The 19628-nt window shown below is 35.8% G+C and overlaps 1 pseudogene; it reads left to right on the forward strand.

Annotated features, from left to right (window-relative positions):
- The first annotated feature begins 3506 nt into the window (after positions 1-3506).
- On the forward strand, positions 3507-19625 carry LOC123908401 (annotated as a pseudogene).
- Positions 19626-19628: the final 3 nt, after the last annotated feature.

Below are 19628 nucleotides of genomic sequence, written 5' to 3' on the forward strand. Positions count from 1 at the left end.
GGATGATGCCTTAATGCGAAAGTTAGTTGTTGCCTAAAATGCAATTTTAGTTAGAAATTTCATTCATAATTTAAGGCTCGGATGATATCTATTGTGCTTTGATGAACTAGTCCCTAAATGTTGGATTGTCTTGATGACCCAAAAATGTTGGATGATGCCTTAAAGCGAAAGCTAGTTGTTGCCTAAAATGCAATTTTAATATGAAATTTCATTCATAATTTAAGGCTTGGATGATATCTATTGTGCTTTGATCAACTAGTCCCTAAATGTTGGATTGTCTTGATGACCCAAAAACGTTGGATGATGCCTTAATGCGAAAGCTAGTTGTTGCCTAAAATGCAATTTTAATTTGAAAGCTACATGCCTTGATGCCTTAATGCGTTTTGTGCAGGTTTTTGAGTTGATCTGCGTGAATTTTTGTCCGGTTGTGGTTTTCCTTTTCGTTTTGGCTATATGTATCAGTTTGTGTTTTCGTTCTCTTTCATTCCGTTTCTCTCTCTCTCTCTCTCTCTCTCTCTCTCTCTCTCTCTCTGTTGTGCTTGTTTTTGTTTTTGGAGTTCCCTCAAATGGCTGGTAGGTTTGATTTCTTGTGTGATGCGGTTCTGGGAAGAACTTCTTGTGTGTTTTGATTATTGTGGGTTCAATTTTGATTTTTTTGTCTTTTGCAGGGTTTGATTTTGATTCTTCTACTTTTACATCATTATTGCCAGAAAGAAGCATAAGCACAATATGCTGTCAAAGTGGTATGTTTTATTTTCCACAAATTTACTTTATGCACAATTTGTTTGCCTAACTTATATTATGGGTTTGGTTTTTTTATGTAGATATGGCTTAAGGTACACATGTAGTCTATAACTATTGTTTATTAGATAAAAGTGAAGTAAAATGGAACAATAGATGTGAAGAAAGTACCCAGACATTAAAAAAAAATTGAAAATGAAGTTGTTTACTTCATCTTTGTTTCTTTGTTTGATTTCCATTAGCTCTGATGTGGATTCTGACACTCCAACCTCAGGTGAAGGTATCTCTTATTCACTTCCTCTTTCAGATCTCAATTATTTACTTATTTTTTATTTGATTTTGATTTCAAGTACTATTTTTTGTGTGAAATTGGAGAATTTTTAATTGATTTTGCTTTTTATGGACATTATTAGTTTATAGTCATTTTTTTCTTGGTAACTCAAATAGGGTAGGTATTCATTAATTAAGATGGAGAATTTATTTGCATTGATTTTAATATATATTTGGTGTTGTTTTTAGTTTGAGCACTTACAAGCTTTAAAGAAGCTCTATGAAGATCCAAATCTAGCTTTCTCAAGTTGGAATATACTTGAATCAGATCTTTGCAACTGGTTTGGTCACTTTGGTGTTTCATGCACTATGGTAGATAATGTTTTCATTATTGGGAAATTCAATAAATACAAGGTATCTCATCCTAAAGACCATGGTATCAAGTTACCTATCATTGAGGAGCTTTTGATGATGTTTTCTTTACCTTTTTGCATTCCCTTTTCCATTAACTTTTCTGCATCTGTACCGTTTCCTTTTTCTTTTCCATTTGCCTTCAATGCCTTTTCTGGTTTGTCAGTTTGCTTGCTCGTGGGTTTACATTTGTAGCTTCTCTTGCAGTGTCAGTTTTGTTCAGTTTGTGCAAGTTACTTTGCAGACTCTAATTTTACCCTTCTTTTTTACCTCTTTCATTTATCCCTTTTTTGCAGATTTAAGGGAGTATTGATCTACCCCAAACCCTTAATAAGGGGATATTAGGTATCATTGTTTAGATATTAGATTTCTTGACAGCATTTTAATGTCTATATCTCCTAGCAAATCTTAGTTTAAATACTGTCATATTGACATAATGGTGGATGGATTTCAGTGATGCTCTGGATGCTTTGGGACTGGTTTGTCATTGTTGTAGGTGCATGTTTATAATGAGAAGCTAATGAATTACAATTGTAATTTCTGGTCCCTATATTATTCTATGTGTGTGTGTCAATTTTCTGAAATAATTGGGTTTGTAATAATCAATATCAATATATCTTACAAGCCTTGGATACAGTTCCCTGGAAATCTATTGCTCTTGCACTCTTCCTGTTATTTCTTGGTACAGGACTTCTGTTTCTTTCGTGCTTTATTTTCACTGGCCATATGGGGGGAGAACGTTCTCAAGCTTATGGCCTTTAGCATTAGGATTTCTGAGCTTTCTACCAGGTATGTGTTGAAGTCCCCGAATGGTTGTATGCATTGTTTTTTTGCTAGGTACTCTGGTTTAATTAATATAAACAACAGGGGATATAATTTTGACAGTTCCTTGAGACTGCAAATATGCTGTCGTGTCGAATAAGTCAAGTTTGTTGAATGTTATACATTAAGGTTAAGATCCATAAAGATAATTTTGCTGATGCACTTATAGATTTACATTCAGAAAAACAAACCAGCCAGCATACAGGGATCCAATTTTGTATATGTTTGAGCGATCTGGTTTAACTGAGGATGGTAGATTCACTTAATGATTCACAAAGATATAATTCATAAATAAATGTCATAAAACTATGCAGCCTCCTTCTGTGCAGCAAGACAGTATTTAGATTGTTACATGGAAATATTTTGTAGAAGTAAATTGCATACTATTACTAAAGTAGAATTGCGCCACCACTTAAAATATGCCACCAGGCTATGTTCCCCAAACATATAGCGACAAAACTTAGGTGAATAACACTAATATTTTGGCGTCATATTTGTTGTTGATTGTTGAGGTGGGTCAGGAGAAAATGGACATGGAATGGGGAGTGGGGACAGGCGATCTCAGTCCCTGTGATTATTGTCACCACCATTACAAATTAATTATTTCTCTCAATCATAACTATATGTGAAATGATGTTGCTTGACATGATTCTTTTCCTGTTTTATTTGTTGTTTTGCTATAATTGTCTTGCTACTTTTTTTTAATGGATGCAATCCATTGATAGAGAATAAATTTTGACTTATTTGTCATGAGGACTATTTGCTGGCTAATTATGCTTCATGCCTTGTATTGATTTCTGGAACAGGCTTTTACGAGACTTGTCTTGCATATTATGCATGGAGGGGTGCCAATGGATATCGCTTTTCCGCCATCCCTGATTACTAGAGCACTTGAATTATACCCTCCAATCTCCCGGTCATGTCCAGATTTCATTGTTACTTATTTGTATGCTTTGCATAGATTGAATAAAATTGTACAATGGGGTTAGAAAATGCAGTAATAAGATTTATAAAAAATATGCACAAGAGTTTTGTATGATTAGAAAACACAATCTTACATGAACTCCTTTATATAGGTGACTTATGATGAATATAATTTTACAAAAGAAAGTGAAAGCATCGTCTTTTAGGAAAAACAAGTTTATAATAAGTCAACTTATTATATATATATGCAGATCCCAATTGTTTCTTCACCTGAAGCAGCTGAATTGGCTTCTAAGTACTATAAAGAAGGATTCAAGACTTTAAAACTGAAAGTTGGCAAGAATCTGAAGGCAGATATAGAAGTGCTTCAAGCTATACGTGTTGTGCACCCTGAGTGACAGTTTGTTTTCGATGCTAACGAAGGGTATAACTCCGACGAAGCAGTGGAAGTTCTTGAGAAATTACACGGCTAAAACCTAGATACTCGAATTCTTTTCTACATATATATGATTCAAATTATTGTCATTGCCACACAAGTAATGCACACATGTACCTTATGGCATTATTTTTGCCGATTCAGTTAGGAACTTAGTTTGTTTTGTATTACAGAAATGGGGTTGACCCCTATTCTATTTGAGCAACCAGTTCATAGTGATGATTGGGATGGTCTTGGATATGTAAGTAACATAGAAAGAGAAAGAGAAAGATATGGAGTATCTGTTGCAGCTGATGAGAGCTGCAGAAGTTTAGTTGATGTTTACAGAATAGTAGAAGGGAATATTGTAGATGTCATTAACAATAAGCAAGAGCATATTGGATATTGTTGAAAAAGCAAGAGCAGCTGGCTTGGATTTGATGATTGGTGGCATGGTTGAGACAAACAAGACTGGCTATGGGATTTGCTGGTCACCTTGCTGCTGGCCTAGGATGTTTTAAGCAAGTCTCTTTTTGAAAAATTTGAGCCTTTTTTTTTCTAAGTTTTTGCTGTTATATATGTTCTCTTTTGTTTAAATGTTGCAAACTCTTTTGTAGGTTTATTGACCTAGACACACCACTTCTGCTATCAGAAGATCCAGTTCTGGATGGTTATGAAGGTATATATATATATATATATATATATATATATATATATATATATATATATATATATATATATATATATATATATATATATATACTGTAATACTCTATTGGGTTTCATGAAAAGAAGTCTGATAACACTAAGGTATTTCATTAAACAGTTTCAGGTGCCACTTATAAGTTCACAAATGCTAGGGGACATGGTGGATTCCTTCATTGGGACAATCTTGTTTAGCAAGAGTTATGGTTTCCTTGCACAATAGAACTCCACTTTAATAAACGAGAGGCTGGAACTACTTGTCTCAAAATGTATCCTGTACAAAGTACAATCATTGTCTTCACTTGGGAAAAGAGAATGTTGGAGAGAAATTATAATTTAAAGTGACTCAGTTTACTACTGCTTTTGTTACATTGAAAAACAGTTCTAATAATAGGTTAGAGGAGGAAATTCTACTATGGGCACAAGCCCAAATAAATTTAGTTTAGGCACAGTCACAATAAAGATTAAAAATTAAAGATAAAATGATTAAAAAGATATTGATTGATGTGACAATTTTATTTTACTTAATTTTTTTTTTTATGTGTGTGCGCCTAAACTTGTGCCTATTACCTTTGTGCCTATGGAAGAATACCCCAGTTAGAGGTACCGCAATCACAAAGTCATCGTTTCTTCTCATTGAAAAATGTAAACCTTCCTTTGTCTTAGAATGTGGTATGGCTATAGAGGAAACACCAGATATTTATCCACCCGTGCGAAGCATGGGCCTTAACCTAGTATTCTTACATATAATATAGAGGAGCTATGTATTTCCAAGGGTTTTATGAAGTTGTCCTGTTTAATCTTTTATTAAATATTGGTTGAAAGGATTGCTCTTGTTGAGCCTACAAGTGGTAACACCGGATAGGATTGACATTCATAGCCAACATTGTAGGTCTATATAGTTATAGACACTATACCATCTTATGAAAATCTTGAGAGAAAAATGATACTGGCAGTATTCATAGCAGCCAGCATTGTGGGACTATATAGTTATTGTGCTCTATTGTTGTATCCATTCAAGACTAGAAGTTAAGCGCCCTAGTTTGATTAGAATTGATGTAATGATTTTAACACACTTTAGTTCCGTAGTTCAGCTTTACCAGATTTGAATTCCCACCAATATTTCACCTTTACCTAAACCACCACAATCTTGTTGCAGACCAAAAAAAATAGTGTTATGGAGTAGCATTTTGGGCCGGTCCAAATCCAGCACCACCTCCTTCAATCTATATAAGTCTCGCATCACCACCTATTAAGGTACGTCTTATTCTAAACCTCTCACCCAACTTAATCATATATTGAGTTAAGCTTAAAGTATAATGTTACTTTTTAATGGAAGTTCACTAGTCTTATTACAAATACTTGCAGATTATACCGATAAGTAAAAATAGTTACAAATTGCGCCGGTAAGTATAAATATCTTTTGTTTGATTTCATCTCTCAAATTTAAGTTAGAGGTGTATGCTAATTATTTTATATCATAATAAGTATGCACAATTGATGTATTCTTTGCATATATATGACAGTGAGGATTGGCTCACAACAGGTAACATTGGCATACATAAGATTGGTGTTCGTGACCTTTTCTATAACTGTAAGTACAGTTTTGAGTTTTGACTTTTGACAGCAAGTGGTTTAACCAATCATTCTATATGTTTCTTTTTGGTCTTTGATTTCCATTTTATTGAATTTCTTTATAGTTGAATACACACTTTGTCCCAAGACCCTATTCAGCACCGATGTTTTGAAAGTTACTATATGTTTTGGGTTGGGACAGTAATTTTGGAATTTTCATTCCAACATAAATGCATTGATTCATGTTGGGATACACATTTTCTCTTTAATGACTATTCAAAAGCATTCAACCTTTTGCTTGAGAAAAACAACCTTAATTGAGTGAACATGTTATGTCCCAACTCCCAAGACCGTGTGTGGCACCAATATTTTGAAAGATAGTTTTTTCCTTTGCTATGATGGTGGAGTTCCGTATGATTTATATCAGATAACTTTTATTTTAATCTATAACAAATAGACTTAAGTGTCTTGATGACCCAAAGTTTTTAGATGACACCTAATGTTAAAGCTAGTTGCCTTTAATGACAAAAAGGAATGAATGGTATCTATTGTGCTTTGATAACCTAGTCCCTAAATGTAATTTTGGAACTAAAAGATGAAGTAATTTTGCAAATGTAAAGTGGAGTGTGCTTGTTTGGATTAGCTTACTTATTATGTTTCTGGTAGGCCCAATTGGTATTTGGATAAGATGCTGAAAGGCACTGTTAGCAAATTATAAAAGTATAATGAAATGAGACCTAGTGAAGGAAAGGGAAAGATAACTCTAACCTTCTATCTTCTAACAACTTAGCTCGTTTCCTTTCCCTTGATCGGCATAATGAGGTTTGTATGTGACTTGATTCTCTATCATGTCGAACAGGGGAATACATGAGTAAAAGGTTTGTGTGAATCATGAACCTGATTGCGATTACATGCTTTGGTTTTGTGTATCAAAGATTTGTTATGCCCTATCATTACCCACAGTTGATAGATATATCTGCATAATTATGATTAAAACGGTTGCTGAATGATGAGACTATTTTATAATATGTTTTGAATGCTTGTTTTCAAATTGACTAATTACATGATAATTATTAATTAGACGTATGGCAAGTGGTACTTAATGGCATTATTGGCATGTAAGGTTGATTTCAGATTTTAGAAGGGGGTTGTAAGGATTAACAACTCATAAAGTTTATGCTCTGATAAGACTAAATATGAATCATTTCAAGAATGACAAATGGTTTAGATCATCATAGAAGTATATAGATGGTTAGTTAACAAAAGCATAGGTCAGATTTAGTGTCCTTTATAGTATACAAACATTCGGTTAATTTACTTAATATTTTATAAGAAAGTATACAAACATTTTCTGCATAATTATGTAGTAATCATATTTAAATGAGTGTTAGCAACCTTGGTACCCAACAGATCAATTGGAGATAAAATAAGGTCATCGTGCTACGTAGTTACCTCAGAATAAACTGATAATACTAACTGAAACTAGTATATGCACATTCGAGGCTTCATTAAAAAAACTGTTTAATATTATTTTTTATTTCAATGTAAGGCATAAATGGTATCTCTAATGTGCTCTGTTACGAGGAGAGGGAGTTTAGTTTGTTATATAGGGCGAAGAATAGATCAATTATAGGGTATTGTTGAATAATATGAATGGTAGCTCTTAACTCATCTGACAGAGTTATAATGCATGGGAATTGAACTGTAAATATGTTCAGTACTCAGTGCTATCTTTTCCAATTGAGGCTGGATGTGCGGAATACCCTATTTGTTATTGTTGGATGGTGTTCGGTATTTGGGAAGTATCAAATTTTCTTTTGGTTATGTAGTAGGTGGTGCAACATATAAACTTCTTGTGATGAAATTTCTTTTGGACAACATTGTTTTAATAGTTTGGGTTTCATCTCTCAAATTTAAGATAGAGGTGTATCTTAATTTTTAAAAATCACAATGTCTAAATTGTCTGCATAGCTAGGACATGAGAATGTGATTACTATTTTTTTTTTTTTTTTTGGGTCAGGTGTGATTACTATCTTTAAGTGTACATATTAGTACACTCTTATATATAGAGAAGCTTTGTTCAACATTAGCACAATAGTGACTACTTTAATATGGAGGAGTTATGTATGTTCTAAAGTGAGTTTAATCATTCCCGAATAATGGTTGAAAAGATTGTTCCTGTTGAGCCTACAAGTGGTAACACCGGATAAGATTGACATTCATGCATTGTGAGGCTATATAGGTATAGAGACTATGCCATCTTATGCTAGTCTTGAGAGAAAAATGATCCTACCAGCATTCATAACAGCAATGTGGGACTATATAGTTATTATGCTCTATTGTTGCATGCATTCAAGCTTAGAAGTTAAGCTAGTATTGTGCTCTAGTTTGATTAGAATTGATGTAATGGTTTTAGTACAATTTTAGTTCTCCAGCTTTACCAGATATGACTTCCCACCAATATTTCACCTTCCCCTAAACTACCTCAATGTTGTTGCATACAGAAAAGAAAATAGTGTTATGGAGTAGATTTTGTGCTGGCGCAGACCCAATACCAATCCTTCAGTCTAATATAAGACTCACATCGTCACCTATTAAGGTATGTCTTGTTCTAAACCTCTCACCCAACTTAATCGTATATTGATTTGAGTGTGGAGTATAATGTTACTTTTTAATGGAAGTATACGAGCCTTATTAAAAATACTTACATCGTATACCAGTAAGTAAAAATAGTTACAAATTCCACCGGCAAGTATAAATATCTTTTGTTTGATGTGATCTCTCAAATTTAAGATTAGAGGAGTATGCTAATTATTTTATATCATAAGTATGCACAATTGATGTATGCTTGTCTATATATGATTATGATTATGATATGATAGTTCTTGTATGACAAAATGTTCTGATATAATATATCTGCTTTGCATTTGAATACTTGTTTGAAAATTGATCAATTACATGAGAATTAAAAGCATGGCAAGTGGTACTTGATGGCATGTATGGTTGATTTGGAAGCGGTTATAAGGATTAGCACTTACTTTAATTGGTTAATGCTCTTGGAACAATTGGTTTATGCTCTGATAAGTCTAAATATGAGTCCTTTCAAGAATTACAAGTGGTTTAGGTTATCATAGAAATATATGGATAATTAAAGTTAGAAAAACCATAGGTGATGATACAATGAGACTTAGAATTTAAAGACCTAAACCCCCAAATTTTATCTCATTTAGTATGCAATATCTTCTGCATAATTATGCAGAAGTCATACTTAAATATCAAACTTGTGTGAGTAGGTAGTTGTCTTTAGTTTGTTGTTATAACATATTTAAATACCCAAAAAAAGTTTTACAACAAATCTCATGGGCAACAAGAGGGCATAGTCTTGCGGTATGAGTTAGACTTCCACAACATGGCGGATCAAAGTTCAAATCTTAACTAAAAGAGGTATCCACGGTTAATATTTGACTCACCTCAAATATAATTAGCTCCAATGAAAAGAACCTACGGAAACAAGAAACAAAAAACATGAAGGAAACTTGGGTCTTATGTGAAAAACTTGGGTAGAAAAATTGCTAAAGAACCAAACTTTAGCGAAAGTTAAGGGGTTAAGTAAATCATGTGGTTCATTTTCTTTCTTTTTTGTTAAGTAACATAGTGGTTAGATTCACACATTTTAAGTGTGGAGAATTGAAAATTTTGGGGTTTGAATTTTGACTCTTACAATAATGTTCATGATATCAAATGAGCAACACTTACGGGATTGCGGTTTCATTTTCTTTCCAAATGAAACACTATTAGCTTGTCCCATTTATTTTATTATTATGTTCCACTTTATATCGAGAGCTTAACTTTTATTGAATTTCCTTTAATTCCATTTGGAAAAAAAAGCATTAATATTGTTACTCCCTCTGTCCCATAATAATCGTCATATTTGTTATTGCACACAGATTAATAAAATACTTGGTCAAAATAAAGAGCAAAGAACGTTCCAAGCATGTTCTATTAGTAGTGACAAGCTGAATTTGTGTAAGTGAAGTAAGTGAGTGCTGAAGTTAAAAAAGTAAGGGAAGAGAGTCAAACACCAACGATTTATACTGGTCCACCTTAAAACTTTGGGTTATGTACAGTCCCCACTTCTAGTGGGTTATCCACCAACACCTCCTTGATCTAGACCTAAGTTCAAAACTTCCAAGCTCCTAGAGCTTGTAACCTCCTAGTCACTCCTGACTATGCACTCAATCAATAGTTATGTTGAAATAAAAAATGTCAGAGAACACAAGAGGCATATGGTGAAAACCGTGTGTTTTAGAGCATCACGAACATTCCATTATATAATATTAATTAGAAAGGAATATTTACCGTGGAATATGCTATGCTAAGAATACTCTAGAATATATTTACAATAATATTAAATATCAACACTCCCCCTTAAGCTGGAGCATATAAGTCAAATGCACCAAGCTTGCCACATATTTAGTTGATTCTAGGACCTTGCAGTGATTTTGTAAAGGCATCTACCAATTGATCATTAGAATTGACCAAGCTTGTGACAATGTCGCCTGATTCGATCTTCTCTCTCTGACAAAATGACAGTCTATCTCAATATGTTTGGTCTTCTCATGAAAAACTGGGTTTGAGGCAATGTGCAGTGCAGCCTGATTATCACAGATAAGTGTCATTGGTCTAGTATTTTCAAATTGAAGTTCTTTGAGTAACTGCTTCAACTAAATCAGCTCACATGTTACTAGTGCCATGACTCTATAATCTGCCTCGGTACTTGATCGTAACATTTTGTTTCGTACTCTTCCAAGATATAGAGTTTCCTCCAACAAGTACACAATACCCAGAATCGTCTATCAATGGGTGTGATTGACTATTTGCAAGTGTACAATTTCGTCAATTGAGTAATAAAAAGATATCAATCCTCAGGGATTGCGCGATCTTAACAAAGTAATCGTGTCTATAAACATACTAAAATTAACACACATTTTGGGGGTTTGTTTGAGTAGTTTAGTATGTAAGAAAACGTTACGAATTCAAATAGTAGACAAGCGAGGTTGGATCATCGGAATCACTTAAGCTATAGTAATCACATGCAATCAATTATATCAAATTGAATCACTCATGTGTTACAACTAGATCAACAATATGGTGAATCTCAATCTCTTGATAAATTCACCCTATCCTTTGTCGATACTTCTCCGATCTCTCGTATGAAAGCTACCGACAACGAAGTATTTGAAAACGCGTTGATCGTGTGCTACACTCTATGTTTCGATCTCTCGACCGGAAACACTCAAGTGCTTCATGAATTCAGTTCAGATTTCAATCAATATTCTCATACGTAATTAAAATCTAAGATCATTGCAAAGTTGATCAGAATTTGAAATGCATTAAGTACAGATATTCATGAAATAACACTTACAAGAGAGTTTCAATTCAATAAGCAAGATTACATGAGATTATAGCCTAAGTTCATCATAGATCCTACCTCTATGAGGAAATTAGCTCCTCATAGCTTCTTGATTCACTCCAAGCTCCAACTCCATGGTAATTGCTTCCATGTTGCTGAATCCCTTGAAGCTATCCACTTGATTGCAGGATCGAACCTTAATTCTCGCCCAGAATCTCTGAAATATGGTGATGAACTCAGAATTTTCGAACCCTTTCACAGAAAACTAACTTTTCAATATATAGTGATTGCAACCACGCCGCGCGTCAGATCCATCACGCCGCACGTGGTTGTTTCTTTACCACTACGCCGCGCGTGTAACTGCATCACGCCGCACGTGATCAAAGGCAGAGAGGAACTGATCTTCAGCAAACTATTACGCCGCGCGTGATTGGTTCCACGCCCCCGGCGTAGTTCATCTTTTACATCACGCCGCGCGTGGTACTTCTCACGCCGCGCGTGATGAAGTCAGTGGCAAACCCTCTTTCTGATCAAGGAATTACACCGCGCGTGGACAGGTCCCCACGCCGCGCGTAATAGAAGCAGGTTTTGGTCTTCTCTGTGATGTGCATTACGCGTCGCGTGATGCTTCACGCCCCCAGCGTAGTTGAAATGCATCATTTCTTGCATAATTTCCTGCTTTCTTGTATTCCAAGTAACCTTGTTTCTGAGTTGATTTCTCTTGATTTTATTGCTTAAAACCCTCTAAAATAAGTCTAATGTTCCTTAAATAAGCATGAATTATGAGAGTGTGACGATACGTCATCAGGGTGAACCTGACCAATCAGTATCTGACTAACCAACTATCTGAGTATGACCTCTATCCTCATAAATGAGACTTTTTCTTGGAGCACCTTTGATGTATTTCAGAATCCGGATTACAACATCCATGTGTTCTTGGCAAGGAGAATTTAAGAACTGACTTACGACATTGACTGCAAATGAAATGTCTGGATGAGTGACTGTGAGATAATTCAATTTTCCAACCACTCTCCTATATCTCCCTGATTCTGATAGAGGCTCCCCCCTGATTAGGTAGAAGCTTGACATGGATCCATAAGAGTATCAACAGGCTTCAGGCTTTGCATTCAATAAACCTGTTTCTTCAAGGATATCCATAGCATATTTTCATTGCGAGATCACAATGCCATCCTTAGATTGAGCTACCTCAATGCCCAGAAAATACCTCAGTTTTAGTCTGAAACTGATTCGAGAGATTTTGTTTTAACTGAAGTATTCCCTGCTGATCACTACCAGTTATGACAATATCGCCTACATAAACAATTAGATAAATGCATCCTTCAACAGAGTGACAATAAAAAATAGAATGGTCAGCTTCACTACGAACCCAGGTGGTTGCTCCATATACACTTACTCTTCAAGATCGCCATGTAAAAATGCATTTTTAATGTTAACCTGATGAAGAGGTCACTGCTGAATGGCTGCAATGGAGAGAAAAAGTCTAACTGATGCCATTTTGGCTACAGGCGAAAAAGTATCGCTATAATCCAGCCCAAAAATCTGAGTATAGCCTTTGGCCACCAAGCGAGCCTTAAATCGATCAATCTTACCATCTGAACCAACCTTCACCGTATACCAAAGACTTTCAGGGGTAGAGGAACCAGTTCCCAAGTACCACAGTTGATAAGTTTGTAGTGGTTTCGAAGCTAGAGGATCAACCAAAGGTGTATCTGGTGGGGCAGATGGACAAGGCTCAAGAGAAACCATGGTAACTCTTAGAAAATGGGTCTCGGGCCTAACTCATCCTTACAAAACCGGTTTGTACGGTGAGGATCGCCACTTGCTTATAAACATTAGTCAAGGCCATCTCATATCCGATGTGGGACTTTTTAACACCCCCCCTCACATCCAGAACTGACAAGTTGGAACGTGGACTTAACAATAATGGGTTGCCTAAATAACGGGCAGTCCAATGGATCTCAGAGAGGCTCTGATACCATCCCAGAAAATGGGTATTGAGCCTAACTTACATCCTTACAAAACCGGCTTGTAAGGTGAGGACTGCTACTTGCTTATAAACACTTATCAAGGTCATCTTATATCCGATGTGAGACTTTTTAACAGTAACTTCCTGAATGGGTTCAAGATTAATGTCTTGAAGTGGTTCACGAGTCATTTTATTTGGCTCAAAGTATGGGACAGATTCAAAGAAGGTAACATCAGCCGATACGAGGTATCGTTGTAATGTAGGAGAATAACAACGATAACCTTTTTGTGACTGATGATAACCAAGAAAGACGCACTTTAGTGATCGGGCTGAAAGTTTGTCGAGACCAGGGGAGAGATTGTGAACAAAACACGTGGACCCGAAGACACGAGGAGGCAGCGGGTGAAGATAGGAATTGGGAAAAAGCAGTGTTTTAAAAACCGGACCGGTCATCGAACCGGTGAGGGCACTGGGTCACTGGTTCATTGGTCGAACCACTAGATCACTGGTCGAACCGCATGACAAACCGGATTAAACCGAATTAAACCGATGGAATGAACCGGTCTCCATAATAAAATTATATAGTTATTAAACTGGTCGAATCGTAAAATTTAGTTGAATAAATTGGCCTCTATAACAAAATTAACAACGAAGTTAGTAAGAAATGTGTTTTTAATTATAATATATTACTATTACTATTGCTATAAATTAAAATGAAGTTAAAAATATTTAAAATAAGGGAATTTTTTTTAACGAAAAATGTTGTTTAAGAAATTGGAGTTTGAGTTTAAGAGGAAAAAAAAGGTAAAAGTTTATATAATAAATTCATATCTCAATTTAGATACAAGATATATGTATTATAATAATTCATAATAAAAACTACTATTTACCACACACAACTGTCTACCACTTTATTAGGAGTATTTGTTTGTTTTTTTTTCCAAGTCAAATATTTACCTTCCATTTATACTTTTTCTTTTGAGACCCTAGTTTCAATCTCTCTCTCTGGTTTTCTTTCAAATGTATGTTGTCATGTTCTTTGTATTTTTATTCTCCTCTCAGCTAAACATCAAAGCAGGCAAAAACATCATGATTAAACTGATCTATTGGCTTCCTTCGTCCTGCTATTTCCTAATCTTCTTCTCTTTCTAAAAATCTCAATGTTAAATCTGGACTTCTTTGTTGATACTTTTTTGTATAATGAATTTGTTAGATCTGGATCTGGACTTGTTTATTGATACTTTTATGTATAATGAATTTGTTAGATCTGGATTTGGACTTGTTTGTTGATGTTTCTGTTCGTCCGATGAAGAGGAAAAAAAAAAAAAAAAACAGTCAAGTAGTCAACCCGCCGGTTTTCAAAACCGCCGGTTCGCCGGTTTTTTCCGGTTTTTCTGGTTTTTTCCGGTTTACACCGGTTCAATTGCATACCCGGTCCAGATGTCGAACCAGACCGATATACCTCCGGTTTGCGGTCCGACCGGTCCGACCGGCCGGTCCGGTCCGGTTTTTAAAACACTGGGAAAAAGAACTGAATGAGGGATATTGCCATTAAGGACAGAAGATGACATGCAATTTATAATGTAACATGTCGTTAAGACAACATCCCAAAAAAGTAATGGAACGTTGCCATGGAGAAGCAACATCTGTGTGGTTTCAATGAGATGCCGATTTTTGCGTTCGGCTACCCCATTTTGTCGAGGTGTATGAGGACATGTTTGGTGGAGAATACCATTCGAAGTCATAAAATTTTGAAATTGATGTGACAAATATTCAGGAGCGTTATCACTTCTTAAAGTACGAATTGACACACCAAATTGATTTTGATTTCTTGATAAAATTGCTCAAAGATTGAAAATAACTCAGCTCTATTTTTCATTAAAAATCATCAATAAAAGTAACAAAATATTTTGATTGTAAAGTAGACATAGTACGAGATGGACCCGTAACATCAGAGTGAACTAAAGCAAAAGGGGACGAAACCCGTTTATTGACTAGATCCGGAAAGTTACTAAGAATGTTTCCCTAACTGTCACGACTCACAATGTAAACTAGACAACGTAAATAAACTTGGCACCAACTTCTGAAGTTTGGGAAGACTTGGATGACCCAACTGAGCATGGATTGTAAGTGAGGAATCTGTAGCAGAGATGTTTTGGATGACAAAGATAGGTAGTAAAGGCCTTGAAGCTCACATCCGACGCCAATCGTTTGTCCCAAACTCCGATCTTGCAAGGTAACATTACTATTAGTGAAAGTAACAATACAATCAAGGTAACGATTGACTGAAAGAAGATTAAACGGACAACCAGGTACATAGAGAACAAAGTCAACTAAAATTGAAGGTAGAATTTGGACAGTACATATCCGTTGGGGTTGAGTTTGAGAACCATTTGAAAAAGTTATACTGGGTAAGAAATCAGATGTAGAGAGAGAAGAGAAAAGACCTTTATTGCCGGTAACATGATTAGACGCACCAGAATCAAGAACCCAATGACTGAAAGATGATTGAGAGAGGCAAACAGATGAGTTACTAGTGTGTGCAATCGAAGCAGTAAAATCGGAGTCCTGATTGCTCTGACACAACCTGAGGAAATCTTCTTAGCTTGCCGGAGAGCCTTGGGGAGAAGGCTTGGTCTGAATGATGCGAGACTGATCAATTTGTGTCATATTAACCCGATGTCGATGAGGTCTGCCATGCAACACCCAACAATTATCAATATCATGTCCAAATTGGTCATAATGCACACACATGGGATTGGAACGAGGTTTAGAGTTGGATGACCCTCCTCGGTATTGATTCTTGTTATTTCCAAATGACTCAAGGGCAATAGTGTCACCTGGTGCAGGGGTAATAGCATAGCAGGCTCAAGTGAATGTTTTGCAGGTACTCGAAGAAGGGTAGTAGATGCCATAGATATATCCGAAATAGTTACAGTACCCAAAATCTGATCACGAATCACATAGTACTCTTCTGGTAAGCCATAAAGAGCAAGGAGCATGAAGAAAGTGCTACGTTGTTCACGTTCCTTCTCTTGTTCAGTTGTAGTGCTTGCGGCAGGAGGGAGAAGCTCATTAAAATCATGAAGTGCAGAATGAACATTACCGAGATATGTTGAAATAGAATCTTCTATCTATTTCGACGTAATGATATTCATCAATTTGTGACAAACTCCATAAAGACGCTGAGTGTCATTATTGTAGAATTTCTTAGCCCGACTCCAAACTGACTCACATGTGACATGCAGACGGAAGATCGGTTTGATATCAGGATGAAGTGTCGATTTGATAACACTACACAATTGAGCATCGATCTGTTCCCATTTTGGTTTCTCAGCTTTATCCACCGTATCAGACTTTTTAGTGAGATGATCCTTATAACCTTGACCTATCACCCATAATTTGATATCGGCGGCCCAACTATCCTAATTGGAACCATTCAGTTTCTTTGTAGAGAGAGAGAGAGAGGAGATGTAACATAGTTGGTAAAAATACTCTTTGAAGCATCAGAAGTGTTGGTAGCATCCATGGGTAATCCAAAAGAGGTAAACAACACGCACTTCGGTATAAATATGGACTGTTTGTGAAAGAACACGTATTTCGGTCGATCGAAACTAAAAACTAAGAGCGGATATGGAACCAGCACAGAGAGGCGAGTCAGACGCTGAAAACGGCAACCTGAATGGCGGCCGGACGCGCCGTCATGTGCGGGTTGGACGACGGCGCGTGGTGGAGAATGCCAGAGAGGATGGTGGCGCTTGAGAGAGCGTTTTCGGATACGGTTTTGGGGATAGGCCGGATCGGAGGTTGCGATTCAGATGGTGAGGTTGGTTTCCGGAAACGTTGCCGGAATAGGCGGTGGCGGCAGTGGCAGATGCGGACAGTGGTGAAAATGGAAGGAAAAGTGCTGGAATAAGTCACAGCAGCAGATAATAGACAAACTGAAGTTAACACACAGTTCGTCGGAAAAAAAAAAAATCACCGGAGGATAGTGGGTCCACCGGGTAAGCACGGTGTAGGGTTGCCTCTTAATAGGCTCTAGATACCATGTTGAAATAGAAAATGACAGAGAACACAAGAGGCATATGGTGAAAACCGTGTGTTTTAGAGCATCACGGACATTCCATTATATAATATTAAGAATACGCTATAATATTTAATATGTAATATGCTATGCTAAGAATACTCTAGAATATATATTTACAATAATATTAAATATTAACAAGTTACATATTGACTTGAGCAAATTACAAATATATGATAGTTTATTTGGTTCTAAACTTAATACAATTTCAAGATAAAATGAGAAGCTTAGATGTAATAACTCTAATTACTCAGTATTTATTCTGAGATTACAATAAAGAGAGTTGATAAAGAGATGTATAGAGGCAGGCTTCTTGAACTTTAAGGATGTCCATTGCTTGAAGTAATTGATTGCTTGAAAACTCTTGTGTTTCACATGCTTCCATATGTGCTATGCTATGTATAGGGGCAGGTTTCTTGCACTTTAAGGATGTCCATTGTAGCTCTTCAAATAGTCGTTACTCGCATTTAAAAATCTGTTTCAGCAACTTGATTCAAACTGATGACAGTAGGAACATTCTCCAATGTTTCTTGATTAATTCCTTATGAACAAGCTCTGCGAAAAGAGCTGTTGGGTCGGTGCAAGGCTGTACCATGCTTGATATAACTTGTCTTATACGCCAAGATACTCCAGGTTGTTCTCTAAATCTCTAATCATTCTTAGAATCTTGCCTGAAGGATGACAAAATTATTTCAATAGTGCCTAAATTTTTTAGCCCCACTAGTAATTTATGTTTGGGTTCGTCCAAGGATGAACAAAGGTAGGTAACGGCATTCCCAAATGAAGTGTATAGAAGATTGTTAACATATTTAGGTTTTAACTTCCTTTTATATTATAAAACCTCTGGTATTAAAGGTTTTACAAGTGTTAGACAAGGGTTTTACAAGTGTCATATAGGTGCTGGTATAAAAAACAAGTCATAGTTTCTGATAGATACCTCATGAAGGAGAAGTGTCCATGATACATAGAATCTTTAATGCATGTAGCAGTGTTTCCCGGCATAGGAGCATGGTCTGGAGCCATTATAGCATCCATTCTTGAAATGCCATTTTGGGCAGCCGTATCTGCAAAGTCTTGTATTTGTAGGGCTGCTCGTAAGTTTTTGTAGTGAACCTTGGTCTGAAGTATGCAATCATTACCGGTATCATCCTTTTCTTTGTTTCGACATTCATGCGGACCATCCTTAGAAATCTTAAAAAAGGATTGAGTTCATATTTGGGTTTTAGTGGTCTCCGCAACAACATCGCAACTGGGGCCGCATCAGTAACATATGCCCGGATTTTTTACAATATCACGGTTTGCAGCGTAACTGCCACCTTGATCCATGTTTCCATAATGTGTGTAAAATCACAATGTTCATGGAAAATAAGAGATTTAACTTACTGATATTCCTTGTTGCAGGAAATCCTGGATATAACTTATTTGAGTTTATAGGAATAACCTATCAACAAGCACTTATATAATAAGTGCTTCTTCCATAAGTGCTTACTTACACTGTTTATCTAAACAAGCCTTAGTTTCCTATATGATATGCAGTCTTATGAATGAAATAGTTGGTTTTGGTTAAAATGTTTCTTGCTAGTGTCCTGTTCTGGTTCCCAATGTTGGGATCTGTTTGAGATAATATCTGTATGTTTATTATAATTTTGTTGAAGGAACTTTATTTTGTTGATCTGATTAGGGTCTTAATCAAGCTACTAGTTGGAGCTTTACATACAGGTGTGTTGTTTCAGCTCATTTATCTAGAATGGTTTAATTGCAATTTAGGTCCCTATTTTTTTTTACCATTTTGTGGATTTGGTCCTATTTTAAATTTTGACAGCTTTGATTCTCCATTATATTTTTGAACTAAAAAATTGGTGATGTGATATGTTGTAAACGATGTGGTATATAATCCGATGATGAGAAAAAATCAACATTGATGAAATTGTAAGAAGTTTTCTTAAAAACTTAATTTAAAAGAAGTCATATCACCATAATTTAGATCAAATATTTGATTGATGGACCAAAACTGTTAAATTTTAAAATGGGGGACCAATGATGCAAAATGATAAAAATAGGAGGACAAAAATTACCATTAAACCTTATTATTTTTCGCCATCAACATCCTTGATCCATGAACCATGTGTTAATGTTGAAGCTACAAATCTCGCATTTATAGTCTCACCCAAAAGCGAGGTTTAAGTTAAATGGCTCTCCCACTCAATAAATTAGTATTTTAGAATTATATATTAGATCGAGCTAGACTTTGCCAAGTTTTAAATGAGCTTCACAGCTGCTT

The sequence above is a fragment of the Trifolium pratense genome, linkage group LG2 (assembly GCF_020283565.1).
Source record: "Trifolium pratense cultivar HEN17-A07 linkage group LG2, ARS_RC_1.1, whole genome shotgun sequence".
Lineage (NCBI taxonomy): Eukaryota > Viridiplantae > Streptophyta > Magnoliopsida > Fabales > Fabaceae > Trifolium > Trifolium pratense.